General features: G+C 43.1%; 1 protein-coding gene across 3 annotated transcripts in view; it reads right to left on the bottom strand.

Annotated features, from left to right (window-relative positions):
• Window positions 1-15,248, bottom strand: part of CLIP4 (CAP-Gly domain containing linker protein family member 4) — an 89,832-nt gene that overhangs the window by 72,653 nt on the left and 1,931 nt on the right. The window contains exon 1 of one of the 3 annotated variants that reach the window (XM_012788335.2): window positions 1,952-2,175. The exons of 1 other annotated variant lie outside the window; for it this stretch is intronic. The gene's annotated coding sequence lies outside the window, so the exon portion shown is untranslated. Of the gene's footprint in view, window positions 1-1,951; window positions 2,176-15,248 lie in introns of those variants that run through there. One more of the 3 variants, XM_076000643.1, reaches the window with a different exon arrangement.

Below are 15,248 nucleotides of genomic sequence, written 5' to 3'. Positions count from 1 at the left end.
TCTTTGTACTTTGTGTCTTCATTGCGTTTTTCCCTTGTCCCATTTTCTTTCCTTCAGGAAAAACCCAACATTCTACCTTTTGTCCCACCAAAGAAAACCATACACCTCTATAAACTTCCATATGGTCTCAGAATCCTTCCCTAAAAGCAATTTCTGTACATGGAGACCTTTGTCACCTAGAATCTTGGTCAAATGTTGAGGTATACTTATGTGGGTTGAGTACATACTTTCATTCCAAATCCTACTGTGGTGATAACTGATTATATAAAGTAAGCCTAAGATAAAAAGTTGGCCCTAATTAACTGTGTACTAAACAGATGCCCCTGATCCTTTACCAGCCACATGTGACTAAATTAAACATTCAGTCCTTCCATTGCTCTAACCTCATTCAAGCTCTCCAAAATTATAAATGGCTTAGTGCTACCATATTGTGGAATGCAAAATGAGCACTTACCTGGTGTCAGAAAGTTCTACCGAACAGCACTAAATGAAGACAGTGCAGCTCATTCTTTAGATAACAGCATACAGATGTGTGAAACAAGAAACAAAAGCTAACACACTAGAGTAAGCCCATAAGCAGCATAGTTAATTAAAAATAATTAAAAGGGAACAATAACCGAATGTTTGAAGACTTATACAGGGAGAAAGAGTGAAGTTGACTTTATAACCTAAAGGTCACTAGTTTCAAACATATGTTTCAAAACTGGAGTTGTTATAAGCAATCAAAAGACAACATATCAATATCACTTTTTTAAAAAGGCCTTGCTGGTAAGACTGTATCCAGTAAACCCAAAATGTCTCAAATAAAATATCCTACAAAACAGAAATAAATACACTCCATGTATTTCAAGATTCAATCTGACGGTCCAGGTAGTCCATATCAAATGAAATCATTTAAAATGCATCATATTTATTAGCAAAATAAGATGGTTCTGGAACACAAAAGCGTAGAAAGGTAGAATTCTGTCATTTTCAAGTGTCTGCTTTCCCTTGACAGTTGCTACATGTCCTGCCCCACCTGGTCTGTTTGGACGATTTAAATCGTGCAGGAGATTCATAAGTGACAAATGTTAAGGTGAAGTAAAATTAAAGTATTGGCAGATGTCTCCTAGAAGGGTGTTTATTAAAATATTCCAAAGGCACCGTTTTATACTGTGATATTGCTACAGTATGAACCGTAGACTAGCTTGCAACATATATAGCAAGTTATTATCCCGTAAGAACACCATCCTCTGATACATATCACAACACTGTCTCAGAACAGCGTTTAAATCCATGTGGCCTACACAGTCTCTGGAAGAACCCAACAAACAACCTGACACATAATTGGAGAGAACGCTAACATTAGAAGCCCACAGACCTAATCCCTCAGGTTGCAGGCTAAAACGGGTCTGTTCAGGACCGGTCACCGCTGCAGTGTTCTCACTCCCTTCCCAATGCAGATGGTTTAGAATTAGGGAGTCTCGGGGCAGCGAAGGACTGGAAGGACAGTCATTTGCTCTAGCTTTGAATACCCGCTGGGAAAAGGTTTCTCGATTTAATGAGCAAGGGGAGACAGGTGACAGGACAAGGACGCGGAGCAGTCAGTGCACAGCACGCAGCACGGCAAGGCGCGCGGGAGGGAGCCCGGGGGCGCCCGCGGCGGAAGCTGCCGAGCGCGCAAGGACGCAGCTCCGCCGCCGGGTCCTGCCCGTCCCGCCACCTCGCGGCACCTCATCCGAAAGTTAGACCGTCCGCCAGCCACGGAACCGAGCACGCCGCCTCCCCGCCCGCGGGCCGCGCCGCCCCACGCAGGCCTCCCCGCACCCCGCGACACCGGCGCCCAGGGAACTTCCAGAGCCCCGGCCCCTCCGCGCAGCCGTACCCGAACTGCCAACTGCCCCGCGGCCCCAGCGCCGCCGCCCGCCCGCCCGCCCGCCAGCGGTCAGGGGCACCCGCGCGCCCGCCCCACCTGTCTCCTCCGGGTCCTCTCCGGGCGGCGGGCTGGGGACGCGGGGGCGCGGAGGAAAGGCCGAGAGGCGCGCTCCCCGCCCGGCGCCGTCTCCCGTGGCCAGCAGCCGAGCCTCCCGCCGCGCCGCTCCCCGACCGAGCCGGGCCCCTCCCGCCTGCCGCCTCCGCGCCGCGCGCGCGCCGGAGCCGGGCCCCACGCGAGGTCGGCGCGCGCGCGCAGTGCAGGCGCCCGGGTTGCGCGCAGGCCTCGGCCTCGGCCCCGCGCACGCGCCGGGGCGTGGGGGGGGGATGGAGGGCGGGGAGCGGGCGCCTGCGCCCCGCTGCAGGTGGAAGGTCGCCCGCACGCAGTGTCGCGGAGGCCTGGCTGGTATGCTGGTCTGAGGGACCTCTTGGGTTACTGTTGCACGTGGAGGCGCCGCAGTGACATTCCCGCCGCAGCCGAGGTGAGGCAGGCTCTCCCGCTTGGCCCCGGCAATGATGGGGGGCAGCAGCCCCAGGCACACTGGGCATACCCACCCCCTTTAAAGCCCTTGGCTAGCCCAGTCTGGCCTGTCTAGCATCCCGGGCTAGAAGCAGCCTCCTACCACCTTCTTGGGGGCGGGGACCACGTCTTACCCTTTTGGGCTCCCCAGTGTCTAGCCATGCATGGCCTAGGGTAGATCCTGTGCGCAGGTCTTGCTGTAAAAGGCCTTGTCAGTGCTATACCCAAGTTAAGCAATCACACAACCGAAAGTGCCAGCAGAGGCAGAGGGCAGGGGTGAGTAGTCCACACAGGAGTTTGTGTCCCCTATGCCTTTGCTCCCTCCTCACCAGCCATCTCTTCGGATCCCCTTCTCCATCTCCCAAGAACCAGACAGTGGTGAAACTGTGACACCTAACAGACGTGAACGCCAACATCCTAGCTGTCATCTAGTGGAAAGTGTTACTTGACACTTTGTGCGTTCCCTTGATAAGGAGACCTAATGAGAGCATGCCTGAGGTTTGAAACACAGAGTCAGTAGTGTGATGCCAGGTAACAGCTCTCTGAGGCCTCCACAGACCACTGCGCTGTACTGTGTTCACCAAGCTGTGCCTGGCAATAGCCTGTTGAATGAATGTCTGTCAATGTCCCTGCAAGAGCAAAGGTAAGTGCTCACCACGCACCAGAGCATCTTTTCCTGTTAGAATCTTTGATGCCAGGAACCAGAAAAAGACCCCATTCCAATTGCTTGGATCCTCCTTACAATACCCTGCCACCAGGTGCCCATAGTTGAACTAGAACCTATTTAGAACTCAGGAAAATCAGCAAGGAAAAAATCAAACAATCCTATCAAAAAGTGAGCAATGGACATGAACAGAAACTTTCCAAAAGAAGTCAGAATAATGGCCAACAAACATATGAAAAAATGCTCAACATCTCTCATCATCAGGGAAATGCAAATCAAAACCACAATGAGATATCACTTATCTCCAGTGAGAATGGCCCTTATTAACAAGTCCCAAAACAATAAATGTTGGCGTGGTTGTGGAGAGATAGGAACACTCCTACACTGCTGATGAGACTGCAAACTAGTTCAGCCTCTGTGGAAAGCAATATGGAGATACCATAAAGAGATACAAGTTGATCTACCATTTGATCCAGCAATCCCATTACTGGGCATCTACCCAAAAGAACAAAAGTCACTCTATGAAAAAGACACCTGCAATTGAATGTTTATGCAGGGGTCCTCAAACCATGGCCTCAAGGGCCACATGCAGCCCACCGAGAATATTTATCCAGCCCTCCCAGATGTTTTTGCCACTGCTGTCTGTCCTGCTTAGCAGCCGACTCATCCGGAGCCCACAGTGCGCATGTGTGGAATGTGCGCCGCACTCTCCAAGGGCCCTCCAATGGTCTGAGGGACAGTGAACTGGCCCCCTGTTTAAAAAGTTTGAGGACTCCTGATAGCACAATTCACCATTGCAAAGATGTGGAAATAACCAAAGTGCCCATCAATAAATGAGTGGATAAATAAAATGTGGTATACTTATACCATGGAGTACTATTCAGCTATAAGAAACAACGGTGATATAGCACCTCTTGTATTTTCCTGGATAGAGCTGGAACCCATTCTATTAAGTGAAGTATCCCAAGAATGGAAAAACAAACACTGCATGTACTCACCAGCAAATTGGTATTAACTGATCGACACATAAATGGACATATAGGAATAACATTTATTGGGTGTCAGGCAGGTGGGAGAAGGGGATGGGTTTATACATACATAATGAATGCCATGCACACCAACTGGGGGATAGACATGCTTGAAGCTCTGACTCGGGGGGGAGGGGCCAAGGGCAATATACATAACCTTAACATTTGTACCCCCACAACATGCTGGAAAAAAAATAATAAATAAATAAATAAATAAATAAAAGGAACTCTACCTTTTAAGGCAGCCATTTTATCTTTGACCAACCTTTGGAAAATTTCTTTCTCCCATGAGAGCTAAAATCCCACTCCCTGCATCTCCTCCTTATAGGGTTCTGTGTCTACCCTGGGGACTCTCAGATCAGGTATAACTCCAATTCAAGGTATCTAAGACAAGGATTCTCTGTCCCTTTGGCTGCTCCTTATAAGACACAGTTACAATCCAACTCACCAGCATTTTGGGGTACTCTTTAGGATCCTTCACAGCTTCTCTAGAGCTCTCTTAAATGTGATGCTCAGGAATGAATGGGCAGCTGTCAAGTGCAGAGAGGAGAGAGACTACCACCTCTTTCTAGTTCCTGTGCTTGTGTTAACAAAGCTCAAAAATATCAAAATAGTTGTTTGCAGCAGTCACATCACGTTGTTGAACTGGGTGGAGCACACTGTCAACTGAAGCCCACAATGTTTATGCAATACTTAAATACCATGACCATCCCACGTCCCTGGCCCACTGCCAGTTTCTCTGTCCCTGCAGACTCAGCACTTTGTGCTCTCTCAGGGATTATAATGTGACTGGGATGCTTCCTCCTCCCTTTGCAGACTCCACCTCCCTTTCCCTGCTTTCATCACACTCTCTTCTAGTCTGACCCACCTACGTCTTCAACTAGTTAAAAGAAGGAACGCAGTCTGCTCTCGATTTGCTTTAAGCACCTGTAAATGAGGCCTGTTGTCATTAAACCACAGAAACTCATAAGGATCTCTGTGTAACAGAAGGAGCTATTGGTGAAGTTTCCACAAGCATACAGCTCATTTTATTGCTGATTTAAATTATCCCTCTGAGATACCACTATTAGTAAGTGATGAGGTGTGGCTAGCTGAGTTGTTCTTAGCTATAACACAGGTCTCTGTTAGAACCAGCCAGGCCACTGGCTTTTTCTGCTACACCCAAACACCATAGAGTACATATGCAAATTCCCGGGATACCAACCCATCGGAGAAAGAGTCTCCCATTCCCCTAGCTGCCTTTGTTTAAAAAAACTGAAGTTACTCCCTCGACCATCCATCATCAAGAATGTAAGCACTCATTGCAGTCATGCTTCCTGGGATACCACACATATCATACAAGTCTTAGAAAAGGAGAGAGACTGGACAATGATACAGAGCCAGAACCTGGAACTTCAACTATCCATTGGGGTGAGAAGACACAGGGGGATATGGACCAGCTATAGCTGTTGACATTCAATTGCATCTGAAGGCATAAGGTTCATGAACAATGTAGCAATCAACCCCAGTGCCAGGAGGTAACCAACATCTGTGGTCAACATTACAGTATGGAGAAGGAACGTTACTGACTGACCACTGTAAGGCACTTCACCTATGGGATCTTGTCTTCACTTTACAAATGAAGAAACAGACTCCAGGAGGCTGTAACTTGCTCCATGTGCCCTAAGGCAAAAATAACATTCAAACCTAAGTCTGTCTGATCTGAAGGCCTATGTTGATCCACACATTATCTACGTAGGTTGTTTCCACATTGTGGGTGTACGAAGGGAGTAGGGCCTTAAGACCATGAGAGACACCCAGCTGTCGGAATTGGGGCATCAGATTGGAGTTCAACCAGCAGAAGTGATTAAATGCAAAAGATCAGAGCACTGGGCAGAGCCCTTAAAATCTACCTGCCTCTCATGTTTGGATGATAAATCATCATCAGCATGGAAAACCCAACAGAATCAACAAACTATTAGAAGTAATATGAGTTGGCAAGGTTGCCAAGTACAAGATCAATTTCTAAAAATCAATAGTTTTGTCTACATCAGCAGTAAGCAACTAAGAAATATAACAGACAATAAGAGACCATTGACAATGGCAATAAAGTTTAATAAACTCTAAAGCATAATATCCAGGAATTAACCTAACAACTTGCAAGAACTTTATGGAGAAAATTTTAAACTCTATTTAAAAACATAAAAGAAGAGTGAATAAATGAAGCAATGTACCATGAATAGGATGCCTTTACATTGTAAAAATGTCAATTTAACCTCCAGAGTAAATGTTATACCAACCAAAATTCCAGCAGAAACTACATTTTTAGGGAACTCAATAAACATATAAAACATATAAGGAAAAATAACGTTTTAAACAGTTAAGTCAATTTTGAAAAGCAAGAGCAAAGACAGGAGACCTGCCAGATATTGTGTCATTACCACATATCATAAAAATGGTATGGTGCTGGTATAGGAACAAACAGACCAGTGAAACAGAATGGAGAACTCAGAAGCAGCCCCATATATAAATGAGACCTCCATATACATAAAGGTAGTACCACAAATCAATGACAAAAAATATAAATTATTTAGAATCTGGCTTTGGGGAAACTGGCTTAGTTTATGAAGAAAAAATGAAGTTGGGTGCCCCATGTCCGCCATATTCAAACATGAACTCTAGATAAATGAAAGACCTACCTATTAAAGACAGAAGATTAGGAGACTATCTCTATGAATGTGGGGTAAGAATTTACTTTATAAAACAAGGCTACAAAAGCAAAAACCTTGAAGCAAAAGATTGGGGGGGGTTGCATCACAAAGTTTTTCTATGGTATTCTCAATTGAAGAGAAAGTTAACAGACAGCTGGCAAATTGGAAGAAGATAGATGGTATGTTCAAAAGCAACTAGAGATTAATATCTAAAATGTATAAGGAACTTTTCGCAAAGCAACAAAAAGAAGTCAATATAAAATATTTTAAACACCAATATAAAAATGAGAAAAGGGTAGGAATCGGCAATTCACAGGAGGGAAGCCAGAATGGCAGATAAGCATGGAAGAGATGATGCAACTCACTAGTAATCAGAGAATGGAAATTTACAGTGTGCTGCCACTCACACCCACTGGTATGCTGGTGTATATTTTAAACCCAGCTCTCTAGGGAAGGAAAAGTCCTAATTTGTAGTGTTCACCAATTTCCATGGTGCAAATATTCTGACCACCACTGATTTAGCGACCAGGGTGAAATCACTGAACAAGAAATTGGATGAAATGTGCTTAATCAGCTCTTGAGAGCCAGCTCCAACACACCACTGCTTTACTCATCAGGGTGGCAAAAATCAGAAAGATAATCCCAAATATTGGCAAAGATATGGAGAAATGGGAATTGCCATGTGCTGCTGATGGGATTTTGAGCAGGTAAATACATTCTGTAGAGCAATCTGGCAGCATTTAGTGAAAAAATTATCAGTATGCTTTCAGACTCAACAACCTCCTAGAGAAACCTCTTTAGAGAAACACAACAGTTCTATAAGTACCTTCTTCAAGTGGCTTCCAGGAAGTCAATCTCTTGTTCACTAGGTGATCTTACCCAGTCTATTGCTTTAAACACCATCTTTATATTCATGATCACAAAGTTCCTATCTACAGCCCTGAACTCCAGGCATACATCTGACTGCCTACTTGACTGCCACTCTACAGTGTGCAACATTCCTCAACTATAAAACCTTCAAGGGAACCCTGCCCCATAACATTAGCCGTGTCAATAAGTGGCCACTCAGTTTGTTCACGTGAGTCATCCTTTCTTTCTCTCATATTTCTGGATTCCCCAAACCAAAATCCATGTCCTCATTCTTCAAAAAGTTTATGACATCATTTATTGAGGAAATACATCAATGCCATCGAAATCCTTACAACCCAGTAGCTGCTGGAAGCCCCAGGAACCTCCTCCTACTGCTTCCACTCAGGCTTGCCCTTCTCTGACCTGCCTCCTCTTCTTTCTCACGGTTGCAGCTGGGGACCACCTGCTGAGATAGACCACAAACTGAAGAGTAACGCTGAACCACTCAAGCCTCAATATCTGACTCTGTGGTTCTCATTCCTGGTTGCACATTCGAACCACAAGGATATCTTTTGCAAAGCAAACCCTAAAGACCCCCTCAGATGCCCTAACTCAATTGGCCTAATTTAGATTCATGCTATGCTATAAGTTTATTCTTTCTTTTGTTAGCCCTACCTCCCAAGAAGACACTAACAAAGGAATTTTTCAAACCCAACATGTTGCTACTGGGGCACTGTCCCTAGGCCCTCTGACTGGGGCCACACCCAGACGCCACGTGATACAACCACTTTTAAGAGTCTTCTTTATAGGCCAACATAAAGGAAGAAGGAACAAAGGGAATGTTTCATGGTATCAGAATCAAAACTGCCTCTGTGGCTCAAGAACTAACTTTTTTTACACCAGCCTCCCAAAGTTTGGCCACCAAGACACCTCCAGAAACATCTCTGGCACACAAAAACAGCATCAAGCCAGTTTCCACATGGATGTTAGTTCCCATAATTCATCTCCACCCCCCCCCCATTGAAACTGAATGTGACCAAGCCTTTAGATATAACTATCATTTTATAGAAATGTAAAGCATAAAAAAGAATCATAAAAACAAAAACAAAAAACACCACGGAGATGCAATCAGCCAAATCCAAAAGGTGGGAACTTCTACAAAACAAGTAACCAAATTCCAACAATCAAAAAATAGCTGAGAGGAGCTGTCCCAGATCAAAAGAGACATAAGAAGTCTATCCTCAGCCTATGATATGCAGAACCTGTTTGGATCTGGATTCAAACGAACAAATGTAAAAATATTCTTGAGACAATTAGGGGAAATTTAACTTGGGCCGGATATTAAATAATATCAAGAAATTTTTGTTAATTTTATTAGGTAGGAGAATGACATTATGATTATGTTTTTATTAAAAATTCTTATCTGTTAGAGATTCATACTGAAGTATGTATGGAAAATGTTTGATGTCTGGGATTTGCTTTAAAGTGCTTTCTTAAAAATAAGTGTGTGGTGGGGAGATAGATGAAAAAAGAATGCTCAAATATTGGTCATTTTTAAAGCTGAATGATGGGTACAGCAGTGCCCCCTTGTCCTCAGTTTTACTCTTTGCAGTTTCAGTTACCCACCATCAACCTGTCTGAAGATAGTAAATGGAAAATTCCAGGAACAAACAATTTGTAAGTTTTAACTTGTGCACTATTCTAAGTATTGTGATGAAGTCTCAAGCCATCATGCTCGTCCCAGTCGGGACGTGAATCTGCCCCTTAGTAGCTATCTCCATGATCAGATCAACTGTTGAAGTAGTGTAGTGATTGCTATAATTATTCTATTTTATTATTAGTTATTGTTGTTACTCTATTACTGTGTCTAATTTATCAATTAAACTTTATCATAAGTATGCTTATATAGGAAAAAAAATAGTGTATATATGTATATAGGGTTTGGTTCAGGCATCCACTAGGGGTCTTGGAACATATCCCCTGTGGATGGGGGGGGGGGGGAACTGCTATATATTATTCTTTCTTGTTTGCATAAATTTGAATCTTTTTCCATAATAAAAAGTTTTTCTTAAGCTACAAAAAGGCAGGAATTTTAGTCTGTCACTGCCATATCCCAAGTGCATAGAACAGTATCGGGCACATGGTACAAATTCGATCATTAAATGTGTGTTGATTAAATGGGCCAGGTTCCTTAAGATTTCATTCTCAGAGCCAGGCAGAGTAGCACACACCTATAGTCCCAGCTACTTGAGAGGCTGAGGCAGGAGAATTGCTTGAGCCTAGGAGTTAGAGGCTATATGATCACACCTGTGAATAGCCACTATACTCTAGCCTGGGCAACATAGCAAGACCCCATCTTTAAAAAGCAAGATTTCAGTCTCAGTAAAGAGAGACTATTATATCCATGGGATTTAGAAATCACAGGAGTTGCCTTTGTTATCACTCAAAAATGTGAGGCACTCATATATCACTAAAGCTCCATTGAGTTTTCTTTCAGCAGCTGTTTACAGAACCAATCCAGTTTCATCCCAGTTGGCTATAACCCATCAGCAGCTTTAATAACATCTTGAGAAAATGTCAGGCCCACTGGAGCTGCCACAGAGTGGGTAGAAAGCAGCTGGCACCTTGTCAACAATGTATCAAATGACTCACCTAACCAAAGAATGCCATTGACAGACCAATTAGCTGGTACTGAATCATGAAAAAGTCTCCTTTGTGACAAAAACAGCATTGATAATAAGATAGTTTCTGACATTCCTCATCCAACCATATTTGAAACAGCAGGGAACCCTTAAGGTAAAAATAATTGCAAATTGCTTTTTTTTTTTAGATTCACATGGGGTTCAACACAAAAAAGAATTATTCTATCTTTTTAAGGCCCATCAAAATGTATCAAGCAGTATCTTTATCATTATTAAGATAATCACAACTATAAAGCACTGAATGACACTTAGATAGGCAACAATTTTCACACTGGTCCATCGAATCCTCAGAAATATGCTGGAACCAAGTATATGATACACTCCCTATTTTCTAGTAAAATAGGGAGAATGTCATGGTTGCAATCATGGGCAACCTGGATTGGAACCCCAGAATCCCCTCTCTCTAGCTCTGCAACCCTAGCAAGTCACTTACCCTCCCTGAGCCTCAGTCTGCTACTCTGGAAAACATGTGTTTAGAAGATGGCAATAGAAGAGTATAGACTAAGTATAGTCTTAGTCCATTCAAGCTGCTATCACAGAATACCAGAGCCTGAGTGATTCATGACAACAGAAATTTATTTCTCACAGTTCTGTATTCTGGAAAGCCCAAGATCCAGGTGCCAGCAGATTCGGTGTCTGGTGAGAGAGTCCTCTTCCTGGCTCCTAGACAGCCATTTCTCATTGTGGCCTCATGTGGGGAAAAGGGAAAGGGAAGTCTCTGGGTTCTCTATTATAAAGGCACTAGTCCCCAGGGCCCCACCTCCAGAAACCCTCACACTGGGGATTAGGTTTCAATGTACAAATTTGGGGGAACACAAGCACTCAGCCCATTGCAGTCTAGCTGCAGCAGAGCCCCTGGCAAGGCACTAGTAGGAGATGTGCTGGAAAGACAGGAGCTAGACGAGGAAGGGCCTTGAATGCCACACGCAGGCTGAGGCTGTCCTCAGGGGACAAGGAACAGTCACAAGAGTTTCTAGAGAGGGAAGGACTGAGCAACCTGTCAGCACTGTCCTAACCTTTATGCCCCACATCTTTTACACTCTCTTAATAAAGAAAAAGCCTAAATATTAAAAACACATAAAAAAATTTCAAGCATTTTGAAGTGAAATAATTTAGCAGCTGAAAACAAAGACAGCCTTGAGAGCATAGCTTTTATCAATTTAGCTTAGATGGTTTTTTGAAATAGCAAATGATTTTTATAAATCACTTCTCCACAAACAACTAAGTTTTTATATTTAATGTGTGCTCAATAACAACCAGCATTCAAAATGAAGTTCAGACAACTTATACAGATGCCCTTGGGGGTGGAAATGTATCATTTCTGCCTTTCCCATCACACCTCATTAAACACGTTGCAGCACAACAATAATACCCACATGTCATCATTTTAACCACTTGGTTATCACATAATAATGTAATGATATTAACATATATTCTTTTGGATATGTGCCCATTGGACAAAAGCACAGTCCCAGCAAAGAAGCAACAGCCACACCCCTTCCTAGGGTGCTGTCCGACCCAGCAAGGTGCTGACGGCATCGCTGCCCACGCTAGGCACCATGCTCTTCCTGGCAGCCTGGCTTCTGTTTCTCCAGCCTCACCCATACCCCAACTCAGACTTCACGGCTGGGAGTCTCTCAAGGTTCAGCTTGTCACGTGAGACACCACACACCTACCAGGAAGCTGCATTTTCACCAGTTTAGAGGCATTGTTGCTGGGAGCAATAGCCTAGCATCTTTGCAAGCAGTTTCCTGTAACATTATAAAAACATGTATGCCTCTACTGCAAAGGCCACACCGGCAATACTCAAGTCTCAGCTGCACCTGAGATTGGCCACCCTCAAGCACACTGGTCTACACTGTCCTCAGCTTCTGCAACCTAAAAAGGCCCAAGAAAAGAGGTGTGGTCAGTGAGGGAAACTCCCACTCTCCATTTGCCAAGCACTTACTATTTCTTAGTATCAGTAAATACCATTACATATGCCCCTGTCTTTAGGGACTTTATAACCTGAGGGAACAAAATGAAAACTCACAAAAAATGAGAAATAAGATGAAATCCCAGGTTTTAACATCAAACATTATAGGGTTTGCCCAAGACTGAGGGGCTTCTTGGGATGCAGGACACCCAGTTTTAAAAACAAAACAGTGCCTGGAAACTGGAACAAGTTGGTCACCCTACAGACAGATCAAAATTCAAGTTCTTAATTAATTTGGGGGCCTTGAACAAATAAAATAACCTCTCAAAGACTCAACTCCCTCATTTATAAAATAGGTACCATAGTTGTACCTACTTCATCATATTTCTCATAAGAATTTAATGAGCTGTTGTATGAAAGGAACTTAGCACAGTGCCTGATACTAAATAATTCCTCAATAAGTGTTAATATTATATATAGAATTAGTAATATACCAGATAGAATAGAATTAACTACTGAATTAAATGCTAAATCAGGTGTTTTAGGAACTAAAAAAGGATAAGAAAAAAATTGGATCACCAGAAAAGACCCCATTGATGTAGGGTTGACAGATAAATATAATTTGCCCAATTAACTTTAAATTTTATATAAACAATTAAGTGATTTTTGGTATGTATGTCCCATATTTTAAAAAATTTATTGTCTATCTGAAATTAAAATTTAACCCATTATGTGATATTTTCATTTGTTCAAAATGGCAACGCTACCTAGAAAGGGAAGGCCTTACGTTGTTCTTTGGAGGAGGAGGAAAGAAAAGATGCAGGCAGAGGGATAAACGTGAGCAGTGGTGAACCAGAGAGAGGAGCAACCGCACAGGACAGGCTTATAAGTTTTGAGAGGGACACCTTGCGATCCGGGCCAGAAAGTCCAGACTTGATGCAGAACACATGGGGCAATTAAAGGTAAGGTGCTGGGGCTCTGGGGTGCTGGGGTAGGATACGAGTCCAAAGGAAGAAATGCATCAGAGAAAGAATGAGTGGGAGTTTGTGAGGGAAAGGAACAGATCCAAGATGCCCCCAGTGTTTGAACCATCACTATGAGAGGGTCTCTAGCCAGAGAGATCATGTTTGTGGCTGCTCTTACAGTCAGATGGGCAACCTGAGCTCAGGTGGCAGCAGTAGGAGTGGGGGAAGGAGTAGGGTGGATGCACAGAGAGATGACAAAGGAGGTTTTGGGGGAAGGTGTAACCAAAGTTGTCAACATGAAAGTGTCCATTCACTAACAGTCTCATTATTGATGACCTGAATAAGCAAATGTGTGTAAGTCTAGAGAGGCCTCCTAAGACAAGTTGACTAAGATCAAGAAAAAGAAAAAATAGGGCATTTAACACCCTCCTTGTTCTTCCCCTCGTAGTGAGATGAGATTAAAGCAATGGGATTTGTTCAGTTGCTTCTTGCTTTCCTCCCTCCTGAGAAAACCCACAGGGTTCTCCTGCCCACCAGAAATGACAGATCTCTGCAAAGAAAGAGAGCTCAACCCAGGCCAGAGGCCTCTAGAACTCAGAGCAACTTCCCGGTGGGGTCTGTGTTGCTATTTCTGACCTCCTAAGCTGATTGCTTTCTTCCTGATATGTATACACAAAATTCTGCTCTTGTGGAAAATGAACAAGCCATGGCCCCATTTGGTAGATTTTTCCCAGAAGGGCAGTGCTTCTCTTTAGAAACACTCCCTGGCATGAGCCTTTAGTTTTGATTCAAAGAAGCGATTGGTGCAGAATATTTGCATTGAGATATGTGAAGCCAAAAACCAACGGTCCTAAAAGAACCAGACCCACAGGATCTGCTTAGAAATTCAACTCCAAGCACCTTATCAAGTTCTGATCGCTCACACGACATTCAGGCCCCTGTCCTGTTGGCTTTTCAAGGTCACTTCCCATCTCTGCGCAATGTGATGTGATGAAGGCCCTCCCCTTAACACTCTCGCCTCTCTGTCCTTGTGAGAGACTACCTGTCACCCACCTGCACCTGTCCAAATCCGACCACCTTCCAGAGCCTTCCTACCTCTCACTTACTCAGGAATAGCACCCTAACAACTACAAACTGATTGACTTCTCCCCTTTGCTAAGGAGAGCACATTTTGAAACCCAATTGTACAATATTTTGTATTAGTGGCTCATGTGGAAGCATTTTCCCCTAACTTCCTAGTGAGATTGAAAACTCCATGGGCACAAGGAACATTTCTCGTGTATGCCAAAAAGCATTCAATATCTACTTGCTGTACTGAATTTAAATTTTAAATTTGCAACAAATGTATCACACTAATGCAAGACAGTAATAGTAGGAGAAACTGTGAGTGGGCATATAGGGATTCTCTGTACTATCTGCCCAATTTTCTATAAACCTAAAGTCTATTAATTTTAAAAAATGTTTCATTTAATATATTTTTTCCAAATGGCTGAGTTCCTCTCTTTCAAGAGACAGAAGAAAACCAAGAGAGAAAAAGACAAAGAAGGCGTTTAAAAAGTGAACTGGTGTACAAAAGTCAATTGTTTTCCTATACACCAGCAATGAACAATTGGAATTTGAAATTCAAAACACAACATCATTTACGTTGCACCAAAAAAAGAAAGATTTATGTATAAATCTAACAAAATATGTATAGGATCTATAGGAGAAAAACTATAAAATTCTGATGACAGAAATCAAAGAAAATCTAAATAAATGGAGAGAAATTTCATGTTTGTGAATAGGAAGATTCAATACTGTTAAGATGTTAGTTCTTCCCAACATGATCTGTAAATTCAGTGCAATTCCAATCAAAATTTCCACGAATTGTTTTGTGGATATTGACAAACTTATATGAAAGTGTACGTGGAAAAGCAAAAGACCCAGAATAGCCAATACAATATTAAACAAGAATAAACTCAGAGGATTGATCCTACAAGCTTAAAGATTTACTATAATGCTACA

This window comes from Microcebus murinus, chromosome 3 (genome assembly GCF_040939455.1).
Source record: "Microcebus murinus isolate Inina chromosome 3, M.murinus_Inina_mat1.0, whole genome shotgun sequence".
In the NCBI taxonomy this organism is placed as follows: Eukaryota; Metazoa; Chordata; class Mammalia; order Primates; family Cheirogaleidae; genus Microcebus; species Microcebus murinus.
Note: the sequence above shows the minus strand (reverse complement) of the source record. Positions and strands in the feature narration are given on the sequence as shown.